At 43.1% G+C, this 17,101-nt stretch overlaps 1 protein-coding gene across 20 annotated transcripts in view; it reads right to left on the bottom strand.

The window, feature by feature from the left end:
• The window catches only part of BBX (BBX high mobility group box domain containing), a 150,373-nt gene that overhangs the window by 65,478 nt on the left and 67,794 nt on the right, over positions 1 to 17,101 (bottom strand). The window lies entirely within an intron of this gene.

The following is a 17,101-nucleotide window of genomic DNA, read 5'->3' as shown; positions in this document are numbered from 1 at the left end:
CGTACTGCTCCGGCCACGCTCCTATGTATCCCACCCATTTAGCAATCACTAATTCTGGGTTTGGCTGATCTCTTCCATGTGAGTTTCTTGTTGGTTAACTCACTGGCATTTTGGCAATATGCCCTTGTTTGCACCAGAAATGTGTGTAAGCAGCTGCTTCCCCCACAAACTCCAACAGCACAGAAATGCAAAGGACCCTCAGCCACTGCTTGCTGGAGGAAACAACCGAACCCTGAAGGAAGCAGGTTCAGAAATTTTAACCTACATTTAAAAATGGCATTTTCCTGGATGTGGATTACATTTTGTTAGTTCCTCCCTGCTCATCAGCAGTACCTGGCCTCCATCAGTTAAGGATGCCCTGTAACTTCATAGCAGCTTGCCATTAAGCTCCCCACTTTGCTGTCCCCATCGTGCCGCTTCTACCTGGAGTACATTTATGCTTTGACTTCATGGCACCTGTTCCTCTGTTCATTTTCTGTAACCAACTCCTGTCTCTTCAGCTAGTATTATATGGCGCATAATCACACACCATTTCACCTAAATCTTTGTGACTTGCAAAGCGGATCCAAATACACAGAAACAAGCAACTTTGGCTTTAAAAGAACATTAAAGTGTGGAAAAAAAAAATCGAGCCGCAATCCAGTGTCACAAAATGCAACTTTGACATTCTTTCTGTCCCACCCTGTCCCACCAGTCCTTTCTGTCCCACCATGACCTCCACCATGTACCACACTGCACCATGCTCCCCATCTGCCTCTCTTTCTAAAGTGCTGAACCACCATTTGCCTTTCTTTGGGGTATTTTCAGACACAAATCGACAAAGTAGCTGAGTTACTGTTTGAGCAGAAACTTCAGCTCCTGTGGACAGCAGAGATTTGTTATGTCTCAGAATTTGTTAAATGACAGAGATCTGCCTATTAGTGTACTCAAAGTACGCGGCCTATTTCTGAGCAGGATAAATAGGCTACAAGTACGATGGGGAGTCAGCTACTCCAGCCCCTACCACTGACTTATCTAGGTGAGCTAATCGTATGGTTTCTGCCTACAGTCAGTCCTAAGTAAGATGAGTATTACTGGTAGCCTTCTACCTTGTTAGTGTGAAACTAAATTAATGTTTGAAGAGTGCTCCATGACCCTCCTTTACAAAGCTCAGCTGAAGTCTCAGTGCTATTTCAATAAGAGCATCACCTTTAGCTGGCACTTGTCTGCCTGCTGCCCTTCAGAAGATGAGCAAGAGAAAATTTCACAGGACTTAAGTGATCCCACGGTGTATTTTACACATGTTCTCCACCACCCCTGAAGCCCTGCCTATGCTCCACACCGAGCTCAGCAAGGCAGCACGGACCCTAGGCACTGGTCACCTCCCAAAGGGGCTCTCAATACGTTATGTCTCTTTACCACTGCCCAGCTCACAAATAATTTTTGGTTTCCATGCGTGAAGGCTAGGTATTGAACACTCAGTTACCCCTAAAATAAATTAACCAAAGCTCACTGCACATTAGTGCTGAAATAGAAATGTATGCTCAGCTCGAGGAATTCAAGTGATGTTGATTAGGTTGTTTTCTTAAATTGTGAACCATTTTACCCTAGTCGTCACCCTGAAGCAGCAGTTGTACTTTTTAGCAAGATGGGTCATCACCCTATCAGCCGAACAAGCATTTAGGAGATCCAGGACACAGAGTAAGTCAGATCCTGGCTGTTACACAGGCACCATTTACTACAGACACACACACAGCTGCTCTTTGCTTCCCCTTCAGAGTGGATCTCTGCAACAGTCAACAGCAACAATCCTCCTGATATAACCCCACTGATGGAAAGACTGAGGCCAGAGACTGACTTCAAACTTTACTTTAACAGCATGGCCTGGAAGCTCCCCGCCCCTTAAGCATGTCAAGCCATATACTCTATCCTCTATGCCCTCTTCTTTCCTATAAAACAGGGGGTCATTCACAACATGAACAGATAAACTATTTCAGCCCCTATTTTTTAATACTACTGTGCTTCCAAATCCCTTTTCCCCATTTTTGCTTATTCAAGTTCTCATAAGTTTTGGCCTACATTTCAGAGACTTTTTTGGGTGTTCATTTTTTTGCTGATGCCTCTCTCAGTCAAATGTAGGATTAGTATAATAAAAAATGTTCTAATTCTCCATTACATCACATGGTACTTTTCCTCTTAAAAAAAAAGGATGCTGACATAGTGTGATGAACTTGTTTTGCTTTGGATTGCCTCATATTCCATATTACCACCCCCACACTTCATGAGCATTTCCGTCATAATTGTTGATATATTCACATACAATTATATGAGAGAAGCTGCCCCATAAAAAAATTCCAGTCAAATGCAAAACACAGCTAACACGGACACTTTCATTCATTTTTTTGTATGGAAGGTTTTAGCAAGACATAGCATAACCACTTAGACAGGACACTCCATGGTCAAGTGAATGCGCGTATGGTTAAATTACAGCGCAAGTTTTAATGGCATTATTTACTTGTTGAATGGCAAAACATCAACGGAATCCATTTAGTGGACTCTTCAGATTCTATTTATTTATTTCATTTTTTTCCCCTCGACACATCATCAATAGCGTGTTAGTTGCTTGTTTTGTATGGGAGACAAGAAGCTGGCAGAAGGAAGCAAAGATACCAGCCTCTTCTCTCCCTCTCAGGGATTCCCGAGTGCTGGCAAGCATCCCTACCAGCAGGCTTTTGAAAAGAGAGCTGGACTTGCACCCTACAAGAACTGAAGCATGCGGTTAAGCTTGGCAATTAAATATTCCATAGAAAGTCACAGAACAAGTCATGGGCGGTCTTTGCAGGATTTGGGGCTTAAAAGTATAGAAGATACATAGCACCTAAAGTGCAAACTTTGCAATAACTGGAATTTATGAACCATATCTCAAAAAAAAACAAAAAACAGTTATTTCTTCTACAGTATCAGTAAAAATATCACGTATCTTTTAAGGCAGATGTAATGGCTTTTAGGAGTTGGCAAGATGAAAACAATTAAAACCAGCTAACAAGATTTTACAAGATACTTCTCAGCTTAAGGATGAAAAAAAAAAAAGTGACAGACACTAGGAAGAAAGTAGGAATTTTCCAACAAGACAAGACAAAACTACGGACAGCTTTGCTTAAGATAAGCCACATATGCTTTGTAACTTCACCAGAGGATACCTGTCAAGGCTGACATTCATGATCCACTGACAGCAAGAGATACCTTCAGGGTGATGTTCTACACCTACCTTTAGTGCAGATACAGATCAAACATTACAGAGAGATTACACCAGTAAAAAAAATTAACTAATTTTTTTTTCTTTTTCATTTTTTTGTGTGCTGGCTGTATGATTTCCTTTCTGGTCCTGAAAACATTCATCAAAGAATCACAGTTTTCTTGGATGTCGTATAAATATGTATACCTAATAGGGCTTCAGAGAAAAAAAAGTTAAGATTCCTTAAGAAAGGAGCTGGGGGGGGGGGAAGCGGGGTAGAAGAATGAATGTTTAGCTTTTTACAGCATACATTTCTATTTCAATTACACAACTGTATGCAAGTCTTCATTTTTTAAGTGTTCATTAACAACAAGTGTTTGATTACCTTCATTAAGTTTTGTTTTCCTCCTATCTTCCTCTGTTATTTACAAAACCTGATACAGACAGGTGACCAACTTCTGCAGTCCTAATTTTGGGACTATCTCACCCCACGGTTGATCTGTCACCAAGAATGCTGCTAGTGCTTGTGCTGAACAAGCTGCACTCAGAAGGCGTTCCCCAAACCACATCCACAAACACCAAAATCCTTCTAAAGGTCTTTAAAAGTACCCAAGCACTGTAAGGCACATGTTGTAATATAGGCTAGAAAGAAATCCAAGACCTGCAAAAGCAGAGCCCCAGAGATGTGAATTGTGACTATGGTGTAGTCCCTGTTGGAAGGTTCTCCGTGGAAGAATGAACTTCAGCAACACTCATCTTATTTCCATGAGGACAGTGGAAATGAGTTTTTGTTTTCCTGTTACCTTAAAACTGCATTTCCTGGAGTCCGGCTGGGCCCTCAGCTGGCTCCATGCAGATTACTGGTACAAAGGAGCAAAGCGAAAATTTCAAGTGGATTTTCCACACTTTCTGCTCTGTTTCACACTATCTAAATTCTCAACTACTTTATAAAAACCAATACCAAAGAGAGAAAAGAGGACCAAACTATGACACTAATGGCTTGGTGTTTTAGGGGCTACCGAGTTAGCGAACGGAGCTGTTGCAACAAAGAAGCAGGAGACTGGGAAATGAGTTCATGTTCTCACAGGTCTAGTGGGCTGAAGAGGTATTGGAATTTTCAAATAAAAGCAAAAGGAGATTGCTGGCAATAAAATATACCTACATGAATACAAAAGGCTTTTTAAAAAAAATACATTTTTTAGCTCTAGAATAACTAGAATATTTCTACAATGAAGGACAAAAACTAGTTGGCACTAATTACTGACCAGTCAGTGAATATATTCTTTATTGTTTCACAGCAGAAAGCCATTAATGAGCTTTCTAACTTTCGGAGATGTGATGGTTTAATGGGGGACATGCTGAGACTCAGTGGAGTCCTGTTTGCTAGCAGAGTTTTGGGATAGACTGTCGCCACACGAAACGCTTAGCAACACAGCAACAAGTCTTACTTAATTTTTAATGACGTGCTCTTCCATCTTCATGAATGATTTTAAACTATTCCTTATTCTCTTAAACTCAGATCTGAGTTGCCAGCTTTCTTTGTTCTCTAATACATAAAATTAAACCCCAAGATCATCAAAAGAATGTCAATAGCATTTTTTTGAATTTTGTTGTTTGTTTGCTTGTTTTTTTTTTTTTAAAGTGAATCTTTCATGCCTACCAAAGAGGAATAAAATCAATATATAATAAAAGTTTTAAACTCAGCTCTACTCTTTCTCTGCCTATTCACACCTGCAGAAAAAATGTGTTCTTCAGGGTTTTTTTAATGCAAAGAAATCAACCAGGTTTTGTCTAGCACAAAAAGCACTTTATGTTGAACAACTGTACTCACCATTAGCATGATATCAGGATGCTTCAATTTAAAAAAAAAAAAAAAAAAAGAGGAGGGAGAGAATGAATTTGTTACTAGTGTTCACTTGCCTTTTTTATATGCGTATCATTTAGTTTTGCTTTTGGTCAATACTATCATAGTCAATTCTTCAGAGCTACCGGTCAGAATGGTTGTAAGGGCATTTCAAGTGCTAGCTCTCTCCAAATCTGCTTTTGAAATAGAAACCACACAAGACAGCAACTGCACAGGATGGCACAAGAAAACCTCTCACACTGAATAAATAGAAAAAACTTGCCTATTCTGTGCAAGGAATACTCTGCTCAGATGTGCTTCTGTCACCATTTCAGGCAACTGTGTTTTAAAAGATACTAAATGAACATGAATCTTTCCATGAGACTTAAGCATAATATAAGAAATAAAACTTGAAAAGTCATGAGGAGATAGGTAATCTACTGCTAAGTCTTTTGTTGATGGCTGATTTTAAATAACAATTGCTCATTTGTCTTTCTTTCTAATTCTCTTTTTTTCTTGTCATTTATAGAAGACAACATGAAGAAATATAATAAAATAATATTTTACTTTGTATGGAGTTCTTCAGGCTTTAGGAATGTCCTCATTACAATCAGTGGAAGACAGGCAAACCCTGCCTGCTACAAAATTGCCCTCAAAAAGACACATTTGGGAACTGGATCCTATGGCTACAGTGCATGAGTGAACTCATCAGGAAATGAGAAAGACAAAACTTAGCACAGATCTCAACCACTGGGTTTTCCTTACGCCTCTGCCAGAGCACACACACCACTGACTGGACCTTACTCAGCCAAGCGAGTATTTCAGCCTACGCTCGGCCTGAAATTCAGTACGTAACTCAAACTTGGGAGTGCTACATTAGCTACGGTACTGGAAAGCCAAGTTAAGAGTGTATCATGGATAGGATGCCAGCGAGTGCTTGTTGTAAGTAGGGCAAACTACAACTTGGTAGTGGTAGTCTACAAAATACACTCAAAAAATTAAAATAAAAAAGGAAAAGAGAGCAAACAGTAAAAAAGACAGGAAAAGATAGGAGAAGAAAAAAGGGTGAAAAAAGGGCAAAGAAAAAAGAATGAAGAGCAAAGAAAAAATAAAGGAAAAGCTCTGTGAAAACAGGCATCATTTAACTTGACAAAGACAAAATAACAGGCTTTGAATACATAGAAGACATCAGCAAATAATCTGTTTTGCACATCCACAATGCAGAGCACAAGTGGGTGGCCTCTGCTGACAGGAAGGAAAGGGGAGGCCAAGGCCCGGCGAGCGCTCCCTCGCAGGCAGCCGCACCGCAGCAGCGGAGGGGACGCCGCTGCCGGGGGGCACCCGGCGCCCCAGGACCCTCCAGAGCCCCGGGACCCCCCCAGCGCCATGGCATGCAGGACAAGGGCACTGCTGAACAAACTGCCCAAGCTGTCGTGTGTTGTCCCCCTCACCCCATACACTAAACGTAAAAAAAAAAGTGATCTAATTATGAAAACTAAGTGGTACATCATATTTCAAACATCTAACTAAAATACAAAGTATTTTAAAACGTACTCAAAATGCACAGAATGCGAGTGGGATGGTCGGATGGGAGTTTGGACAATCTTTATAAAAACAACTACCCCCCAGTTCTCTAAAGTCTTTCATGATTTTGGTTTTTCTCCCATTTGGATGGTTTTTTTTTTCCCCCAGTCTGAATGCCAGGTAACAGCCACTTACTAGGTACAACCAAATCAGCACACTTAAAACTTAAAAAATCAGTGCTGGAAGGTACCAGCTACCAGGCTTGCGGGCATCAGCTCCCGGACCTACAAAAACAACCTTTATAAAGTGAGAAATGGTTTAGGAAATGGTCAAGCTTTTATTTTCTACTATGCTTTACCCTAAATAAACCTAGTCTCTGAGAAAAGTCAGGACTTCAAACATTATTAACTTTTAAAAAATAACAAAGTGACAAACACTTTTCAAACAGACTTGGCGAGGCTGGGCACAACAGGTTCGGCTGTATTTTGGACTAAGCTTTTAATGAAAATCTCGTGGATGAAGTGGCAAGCCACTGACCCACAGGAAACATTTGCTCTGTTTGGGCCACGCAGTTTCTGTTTGGCAGACACATACTGCTTCCACATCAAAACAAGACACCCATGCCACTCAAAACCAAGGCACATCCACAAACCCAACACCAGTTCAGTAGGTGAGCATTAAATCCAGCAGAAGGAGGGGGTGTGGGAAACACGCCTGCCCGAAGGGCACAACAATTCGGGAGCAGGAGGGATCTGCATGCTGTGGAGGGCGGGCCAGGGAAAATGAGGAGGAGGCATCAGAAATGCTGCTGCTACCCAGTGTCAATGGGGACGACGCCTGGGCTGTGACAAAATGGACGGTAACTGCATCATGGCACTGGTACCCGCACAGGATGAAGCAGGGCTGAAAAGGAGCGTTTGGGGTGCTGGACCCGGGGGCTGTGCCATGGCTGGGCGGCCAGAGAGCTGCGGGCAGGCAAGGGCTGCGGGGCAGCCTGGGGCAGGGCAACCTCCTGGCCAGCTGGCCCCCAGGTCGGCAGTGCTCCTGGGGCACAGCGATGGGGTACAGGTGTGCGCCCAGCGGCTGGGGCAGCTGCTGAGGTGTGGGGGGGACAGGTCCCACCGGCTGGCCAGGCACCACTCCCACCGCGCCGAACCCGCGGGCGAGGGGCTGGGCACATTGGCTGTTTCAGGGCTCCTGCACCCATGTGCCAACTCTCCAGTCGTATTCAAGCCATCACCTAGTGTTTTGGGAAGAGGGAAACGGCAGTAAATACCTGCTGCGGGGAAGAGCAGAAGCCACACTGGCTTTCGGCAGCTCTGCTGAGTGATGCCCTCGCAGACAACCTTCATGGGCCCAGAGGAGAGCCAACAAGGTGCTCGAGGCTTTCTCGGAGCAAGCTCCCCACGAGCTCGGGGCTGGAGGAAAGGGAGGACGCAGAGCAGAAGCTGAGCCTGGGCAGCCAGTGAAGGAGTTGGAGGTGTTTACTTCCAAACTGGCTCCAGCCCCGGGGGTTCCAAACTGGCAGCCTGAGGGTGGGGCGGGCAGGGAGGGAAGGGAAGCCCGCACCCAAGGCTCGCCCTTTTAAAGGTAAACTTAAAAAAAAAAAAAAAAACAAAAAAAAAAAAAAAAACAAAACCCACACACAAAACCAAAAACAAAACGAAACAGAAAAAAACCAACCACAAACAAACCAAAAAACCAAAGCCAACAACAAGCAGCACGCACCATGGAAATAAAACACCAGCCAACCCACCCACACGATTTGCGTGAGATCGTCTCTGCAGCTCGCTGGTGCAAGTCGAGGGGAAAGCTGCTCCTCTCCCCTGTGCCGCAGAGTAAGCGTCTTTGATGGAAGAGTTCGCCTTACAGAAATAGGTTTGGGGGTGTGAATCACTAACATCTTTATTCAAACACATTAATATCTCCAAACAGGAGCCTCCACAGAAGGATGCAATTTAAACAGTTTCGAGTAACCAGCCCAATGTTAACAAGACTCCAGTGACACACTCCGCTAGCCAAAATTTCTGGGTCATAAAGTGCAGAAGACAAGTATTTGTTAGGGTCAGGGCCGCCTTTCCGGACACCAGGAGCTTAACCACCTCACGTGCCAACTGACCGTCACAGCAGGTCTCCCCACAGCCATGCACATCCCCTGGGAAAATCCACCTGGATTAGCCTAGCAGCTTCCTTTGCCTGGAGCTCCTGGAGAGCAGGCAGGGGTTTTCCTTGCTGCATGCTCTGGGCAGTGCAAACGTGAAGGAGCCAGGCACTGGGGAGCAGCGCCGGGTCTCCCGCACGTGTAGGTGAGGTCAGTCACCCAGGGGATGGGTACGCTGGGACACCCGCACTACTAAACCCAGCCCTGCTCCTAGGCGAAGGAGACGTGACCCACCCAGCCAGAGAGCTCTGACATCCTTTTGCTCCAAAGCAGCATTCCTTTTTGCTCCTACGTCTGCTGCCACCACAGGAGAGAGCGCCAACAAACCCAGGAAGGTGAGCAGAATAAATGCCTGAAATTCAAAACACAGAGGAGGCAGAGCCCAACCTACTTTGCAATGTTTCCTCCCACGGAGAGGGGGATAATGACAACACGCACGACAAAAGCCCTCTGCTGACGCCAGAGCAATTTATCAATAGCGCATTTTCCTCCAGGAACACCGAGCAGACTGTGAAATGCAATCACCTCTCAGACAGGAGACGAGTGCTTGTCTGCAGAGCATCATAGACCATAGCAACAGCACAATCCAAAAAACACTGACTTTTAGAAAGTTAAAGCAGGGGAGAAATTTTGACAGAGAGAATAGTTGCCCAGCAGCAGTGAAAACAAGGGTCCAGAACTGAGAGAGCATTCACATATACACCCCGAAAAGTTTGCTTTGTGCTCCTGTGTGATCGGGACTACCTGATCCTGCATGAAGAGCAGCTTTTCTAGAAAGACAGCTGTCATTCCTGTATTTTGCCTTTATTTAAGTATCATCCTAAAATGAAAATCTTTGTGATTTGTTAACTGGATTACCAGGGGTTCCCTCTAGCTTTTGCAAGTCACTAAACAGTTAATCTCAGCATAAAGAGCTTTAGAGCCAGTGAGATGACAGGTAAGATGGCCACAGGAAATACTTAATGAATTTCAGTGCATGGGTACTCCCATCAGCTCATTCCCAGGAGGGCATCTACAGTAGCAACAGCTTCCTCACTGAAGGGCCTATTGGGTAAGAACTCAAAGTCAAGTTGAAATTTTACGTGAACAAGAGGGGTGGCCTGGAGTTCTGCTCACAGCCTTCAGAGGATGAGACCCTCTGAATGGAGGGGAAAAAAAAAAAAAAAAAGTCAATCTTTTTGACTTGCCATTCCCAAAGCTTCATTTTTGTCTTTGATTAGTAGGCATACAAATTGCTCTAGGCTCCAGTCACAGCAGAAACACAGCCAAGCGCTTTTGCGCAGCACGGAGCAGCACAAAAGGGGAGACGTTCCTGCAGCAGACGTCGCAGGGCGAGCGCAGCTGAATGGGAAAATTGTTCGACTCTCCTTTTCACCTCTTGTTGATTGTGTCCCAGCCTCTTCTGCAAAACCAGGACAACGCAGCTGTGTCCATCGCTACTGTAATCCATTCTGAGGTTTACCATGTGCATAACGAAGCTTTCATAATAAAATACAGTCATAATTACTACCAGCGTCAAGGGAACCATATACAGCTGTATAAGCAAATGAAAGAATTAGTCCCTTAATACATATTTAATAGGCCATAAAATATCCTTGCACAGCCCAGCATTATAGTTTGTCTACTTTCGCCCTCTTCAACTCAAGTACAACGGGCTGAGACAGTTGTCCACACAACCCCTTGAAACAGCTACTACCCACTGCTCCTACGGAAGAAGAACCAAATTAAGGGCTACAGACAGTTGTTTCCTCAGCTTTGCTCATCTTCAATATTATTAGCTCATAAATCATGGTAATGTAACTCTTATGCGCCTCAGAAACAACAACGAAGAGGCTACATGAAAATTTCAAATAAAACAGGCTTGTGCAATGATCACTGACAGAAATACCACAAGATTCACTTGATAATAAATTCCTAGCTACTATCATATTTCCTGCAGAATCAAATTGTCACAATCTCCTTCCATCCTCTCCCCCTACCAAGAGATAAAGTGGGTAAAGCAAAAAATTAGTGAAAAGTGAACCCTTGGAGTCTGTTCCCTGCCTGAACCCTCCCCTGCCAGACTCTGGGATTCATTTCCAAGCTATTGACCTAAAATAATAGTAAAAGAAATACTAAAGCAGCAACACTTTGTCAAAATACACTGTAACTCAAATTAGGCATAACCCAAGAAGGTAAACAGAATGTCAAGGCAGAGCAGAATTTTGTTTAAAAGCTGGATATAAATAAAAATAAGTGGAAAACAAACAAATTTGCACACATTTATCAGTTATACAGGTATTTATCTTCTTTCTAAAGGCAGCATTTTAAGCATCAGGAATGAGCTTTTAATGCAGACTAGATTCTTTAGTGCAGTGGTTTAATTTAATCACAGAAGAAGGAGATACAGCTAAAGGAACTTTGACTCTGCTTTTGGAAACACCACTGTCTCCCAGAACTATGCAGATCCACATAAAATCCTTTTGCGTCTATCAAAATTTATAATGCTCGATACACAATTTTCAAGTGCCATCTAGTGGTTATTTTCATTTTAATTTCAATTTGGTATTTAAATATAACTTTCCTCACTTCTTAAATTTTAAAAAAGAGTTTTTTCTTTCTATCACTTACTGTTATTTTATTATGCAACTTTTGGTCCTGCAATAGTAAGTAGATGCTTAAATTAAGCCTAAGTTTAAGCATTCTGATGGACTCAATTTGGGCCAGAAGACAGCTGATTTCAGGACTAAGGAATTAAAAGAAAAAGGGAAAAAGAATCTTATCCATCAAAACAAAAGAAGGCACAAATGTCAGTTCGTTATTTAAAGCTTTTTCAGTACAACTTAATAATATCTTATCATGAGAAAATTCTGACATGTTAAAGTAATCAGGGGCTCAACCGAATGGATGAGAAAATCCTGAAGAATAAAGCACGTTCTAAGCATTCCTCACACCACATAAAGCCAAAAATCCACAGTGCCACATCAAGAGGTTTCTGTTTTGTACTCAACCCAACCTGTGACCTTACACAAGCCCAAAACTTTGATACTCAGATAAATTTGGTGACTTAACATACTAGTCTCGTAATGGGAACAATTACTTCAGGTCTTCTGTCTCCCACCTCAAATATCGTCTTGTTCTCCAAGTATAAGGAATTGGGCTGACTAGGTATCCCAAAAAAATGGCGAAGTGTGCACGTGCAATACAGCGTGCCCAAGAAGGCATCAAACCGGTAGCACATGCCACGCAGACAACCTGTGTGAAACATGCAGAGCACATCAAATCCTGAATTCAATGTGTCTGGAAAGACATGTATGTGCTTGTGTCTCCATCCGGAAATCCTCAGACACAAATACGGAAGTCAGTGCCAGGTAGCCAACCAACCAAGGAAAATATCTGGGCTTCTTTACAATGGATCTCTGAGACCCTAAAAGGAAGATGTTGTTCTGCTTCTTCGAAATACTTTGATAGAGCTACAGTAATATACATATAATTGTGTGTCTACATCTCTATAGAGAAAGTATTAGAACACAGAGTTTGAGGCACAGCCAAAGTAAAAAACATATTATTACCAAACATCATCATCTATTATTTTTCTACTGAAAGACTTGTTAGCTACCTTGCTGTGGCAGAATCGAATTCACTGGGGGGGGGGGGAAGCTTAGCTCTTATTCATTCTGTCTTGAATCCAGATTTCAAAGCACTTTAATAAAAGGTGGGAACATTGATATCTTCCTTATTTTTCCAGTTAGGAAAGAGTCAGAGAGATGAAATCTCTTGAAAAAAGGTTAGAAAAATTCATGGTCAAAATGGCAAGAGAGCTTGTAACTCTGATCCCAGCCTCTGCTCCCTGCTGCCATCGCTCCCTTCCAGAAGGCAGAAGATGAAGAAACTGAAATCTCTCACATTCAGCCATCTTTTTGTGTGCTTGTTACATGGGTAATTACAGAGACATTAAACGTTGCCAGCAAGGCACGCTTTCAATCCCCCTCCAGGCGGGCCTCCACGGAGCTGCAGAGTTCAGACGATGGGGCGCACACGCGCGTGCCATGCTGCAGGCGCACACCGCTGCCCACCCCGTGCTAACCCACCCCCCGTGCAGGTGATGGCTACAGTTCCTGTGTGCCGGAGCCCCAGCGAGCCAGATGCATCACCCCAACACGACACTGGCAGCAAGGAGGTCGCTGGGCAATCCCAATTGCCTGTGCCGACAAAACACTACGTGGACAAACCTGTAAGTGTCACACTTTAGACCTGAGCGCTGTCTCCCATTCGTAATGCATACAAGCCCTTAAACACACTGTGGAACGTGTCTATCTGATTTGGGGCTTATCCAACATCCTGAGCGTAATAATCCACGTACAGGTCCTGGAAAATTTACAGGATACTGCAGCTACCTCTGGGCTACTAGACTAAAAGCAATGCTAAGATTTGGAGATGCAGAAAATCACAAAGCTGCCCCCGAGTACAAGAACAAGGCACACACAATGCCAGAAATAATAGTAAAATTTCATAATGCACAGATAAAAAAAAAAGGAATAAACAACATTACTTAAAAAAGCCTCAGAAGGAAGAGTATTATCTTATTGCAGGTCTAGCCCCAAAAAGGCAGCCTCAGCTACTCAGCATGTTAAACTCCCCTTTTAGCACCTAAAGCACAAAATCCAAGTATTTTAAAGACCCATAGTTCCATATCTCACTGTCTAAATTGTTGTAATTTGCCATTCAATTGATCCGTTAAAAAAACCCATGCATTTAATTTCAAAGGCATGGAAGTTTTGGCCTACACAGCTGCTAGCCCTTTTTAGGATACAAGTATTTTGTGTATTCTCTCAGGTGTGTGCCCACTCAGAGCCCACGCATCGAAATGATCTGAGCCAAGTTAGCAAAGAACTTCCCCCACGATGCCACGCAACACCAAGCCCAAGTCTACTGCTTTTTTGCAGGTGAAACATAGATGCAGGTGAAAAATAAGTTAAAATTCCGCATGCAGTCTTAAGCTACTTCATTGGATGGAAAAGATCTAAAGGTCAAACACACACAGCTTAAGCAAATTAATTAAAAAAAAAAAACAGAAAATTTTTACTCTCTTCCATGCAATAATTTTAAAACCTGCTTTATTTGAGAGCTACATGATTAAGAGTATGAATTAGGAAATCCTGTAGCATGACAAACTATATTCACAAAGATGAGAAATGCGTAACTGAATGCACCCATATTTAGTGGTTGGCATTTCACTATAGTCTTATAGCCACTTTCTCCTGAAGCTTGATGGATGTTGGGCATGAATGACTTCAAACTCCTGGAAGAAAGCAAGCTACTAAGAAGGTCTGTTCCCTGCCAAAGAGGCAGCTTTGTGCCATAAGCCACTGTTTTCAGAGTTTGTCCCTAAAAATATCTCTCTCTCAAATAAGCTTCAAACTAAACCATCAGAAGTAAGCAGGGCTGTAGACAATACTCCCATTCTTAAGCCATATGCATGCTCACTAGTGTTGCAAAAATGCATGACCACCTCGAGTTCTGCTGAACATAACAGTCTCTTTTAAGGAGAAAGCGACTTGGCTTATTTTTAATTCACGGAAACACAATCACATGATTCAGCAATGTCCACTTCAAAAGATCCAAAGCTAGGAAATTTGACACGAGCTGCATGTACAAGATTTACGGCAAAATATTTCTGCATCTTTTCCCTTAAAATTAGATTATACAATTACTAGTTTCCATGCACTAAAAAAACATTGTTTCAAGAAAAGGGAAATATTAAAGACTACATTCATAGCACCTAGAGGTGTCTAGTCCTGCTCAAGGCAGGCCGAGCTTCAAAGCTGGATCACGCTGCTCACGCCTGCCCAGAAATGGAGAATCCACCACCTCTCTGGCACCTGTCCCACCACCCTCACAATGGAGGATATTTTTCCTTATGCTCAACCAGAATTTCCCCTGCCTTAACTAATGACTACTGCCTCTTGCCTGTCCTTTCACTGTGCACTTCTAAGAGGACTCTAGCTCCATCTTCTTCATAATTGCCCTACAGACAGGTGGAGTCAATTGGAGCCTCCCTTGGCATTCTCTTCTCAGCCCAAACACAACCAGCTCTCACAGCCTCTCCTGGTATGTCATGTGCTCCAGACTCAGCCACCTCGGTGGTCCTCGGCTAGGCTCCCTCCAGTTCTTCAGCCTCCCTTGTACGGGGGTCCGCAGTCTCCAAAGCGCAGAGCGGAGCAGAAAATCCCCTTGTCTCAGCCTGCTGGCTACAGTCGTGCTCACACAGCCCAGCCTGCAGTTTGCTTTTGTGGCTACAAGGTCATGCTGCCGAGTCCTGTTCAATTTACTGCCCATTAGGATCCCCAGGTCTTCTCTGCAAAGCTGTTTGCTGTCCTTTCTTTTTGTTGAATTTCATGGGGTTCTGTTAGCCCGCTCCAACTTTCTGAAGTCCCTCTGAATGGCAGCTCTGCCCTCCTGCATATCCACTATTTCCACCAATTTGGTGTCACCTTTGACTTGCTGAGGGTGTACTCCATCCCATCATTTGTATCATTAATGAAAATATTAAACACCACTGGCACGAGCATCAGCCCCCAAGGAGTACCACCAGTAACCCTCTGTCAGTTCACTGCTGAACCACTGGTTAAGCCAATTTTTCACACACTGTGTAATCCATCCAACCATCCATCCAGTTCGGCTCCAGGGATGCTAATGGAAGTGTCAAAAACCTTGGTGCCATCAAAGTAAGGCCCTCTGTGCTCTCCCCTTGCCCACAGCACCTTGTCTCCATCACTTCATCACATTGATAAGGCAAGATTTGCCCGTGGTAAATCCATGCTTGGCTGTTCGCAGTCACCTTCTTGCCCTTCATGTGCCTGGAAATAGCTTCCCTGAGGACCAGTGCCACAATCCTCCCAGGGACTGAGCTGAGGTCAGCCAGCCTGCTGTCTCCCAGATGTTTCTTTGTGCCTTAGAGCACAATTAAACACCTCGGGGTCTGACTTCTTTCGCTTGCATGATCCATGAGAATGATGACACTGTTTCATTTGATCTGCAGTAACCTGAGATTACAACCATGCTACCATATTTGCCAGCAATTCTAAATGCAGAAGAGCTGGAAATACCAGTAGCTGGAGAACAGGTAGCACAGCTTGTTTGGCTCAACCCTTCCTGTATTTTTTTCAGAAAGCTACCCAATACTACAAATCCAAGTTTGCAAACACCTCTCCCCACTCAAAAAAAAAAAAAAAAATCCATGAGCTTTAAACATAGCATGGTATTTTCACTGTGTTTGGAATTGTGAGTCCAATTTAGTCCAAGCTTTCCTTCATATTTTGATTTTTAAAAAAGTTTGTTTTTCAGTAGGGGGAGGAACATGAAGTTACCGTGATTCTGAGGAAAGCCCTGAAAAAACCTCAGCAAGCAAGAGAGCAAGAGTAAGCAACTGAGCTTCCTGGTCAAGTAATGTGTGTAATTTAGGAATAAGATAAGACCACCTGGCACCTAGTGAACAAATTCTTTCTAAAATCCAGATGTTTAACATCCTCAGAGATCTGCTGTGGACAGGCCAGTTCAGAAGTCGGTTGCTTTATGCTCAAGGGCCTAAACACAAACAAGTCTTCCCTGAAAGTCTAGGTCCCTGATGAGCTGGTAAGCAACTCAACAGACAACCCCACATGATTTGCTGACCAAAAGCTTACTGGAAACAGTGAAGATGCCCAAGGACTTCAATAAGCTTGGACAGGACTTCCCAATTCAAGTTTCAAAAATCAAATAACTTGCTCTGTTTGTCATGGTTTGGAGTTTGGGAGAAAACAGGTGGAAAGTCTTTTAGACTCTAGAATTGCTATGGGACGCATTAATTTGGCAGCAATCTTTGTGACGCGTGGGTCTTTCACAAGCCTTAAGTGACGACACAAAGGATCTCACTGCAAGAGACTGAAGTCAGCCCAACGAAGAATCAAACACTTAAAATCAGCTGAGACAGTTCCTTCTACGAGTAGTCCAGGTTTGCACTGAAACTTCCTCAGGAAGCAGAGAAGGGTTTTTCTTTTTAAAAGATTTTATGTGGAGAGGCACTTTGGAACACAAAAACTCTCAAACCTGGCTGTGGATCCTTGCTTATTAAATGCTGGGCTCTTAACGAAGCCCTCTCAGAATGGGTGGATTTCATGCATATGTGAATGCACATACCATTCATTAAGCAGTAACTCAGAAACCTCCATCTTTGAAACAGAGTGGTCCTTTGTCTTTATCTTCTGATGCCCATTTACAATGCAACACCACTCACAAAGCTGGACACTTTTTACCATTTAATAAACTGAGATCTTTAAAAAAAAAAATTCTCATTTTATAAAAAAAAAAAAAAAAAAAAAAAAGCCCTTAAAATACCAGC

Source organism: Nipponia nippon, unplaced genomic scaffold, assembly GCF_047370975.1.
Source record: "Nipponia nippon isolate SJK-2023a ecotype South Korea unplaced genomic scaffold, ASM4737097v1 scaffold_2, whole genome shotgun sequence".
Classification (NCBI taxonomy): Eukaryota; Metazoa; Chordata; class Aves; order Pelecaniformes; family Threskiornithidae; genus Nipponia; species Nipponia nippon.
This window is presented reverse-complemented; position numbering and strand designations above follow the sequence as displayed.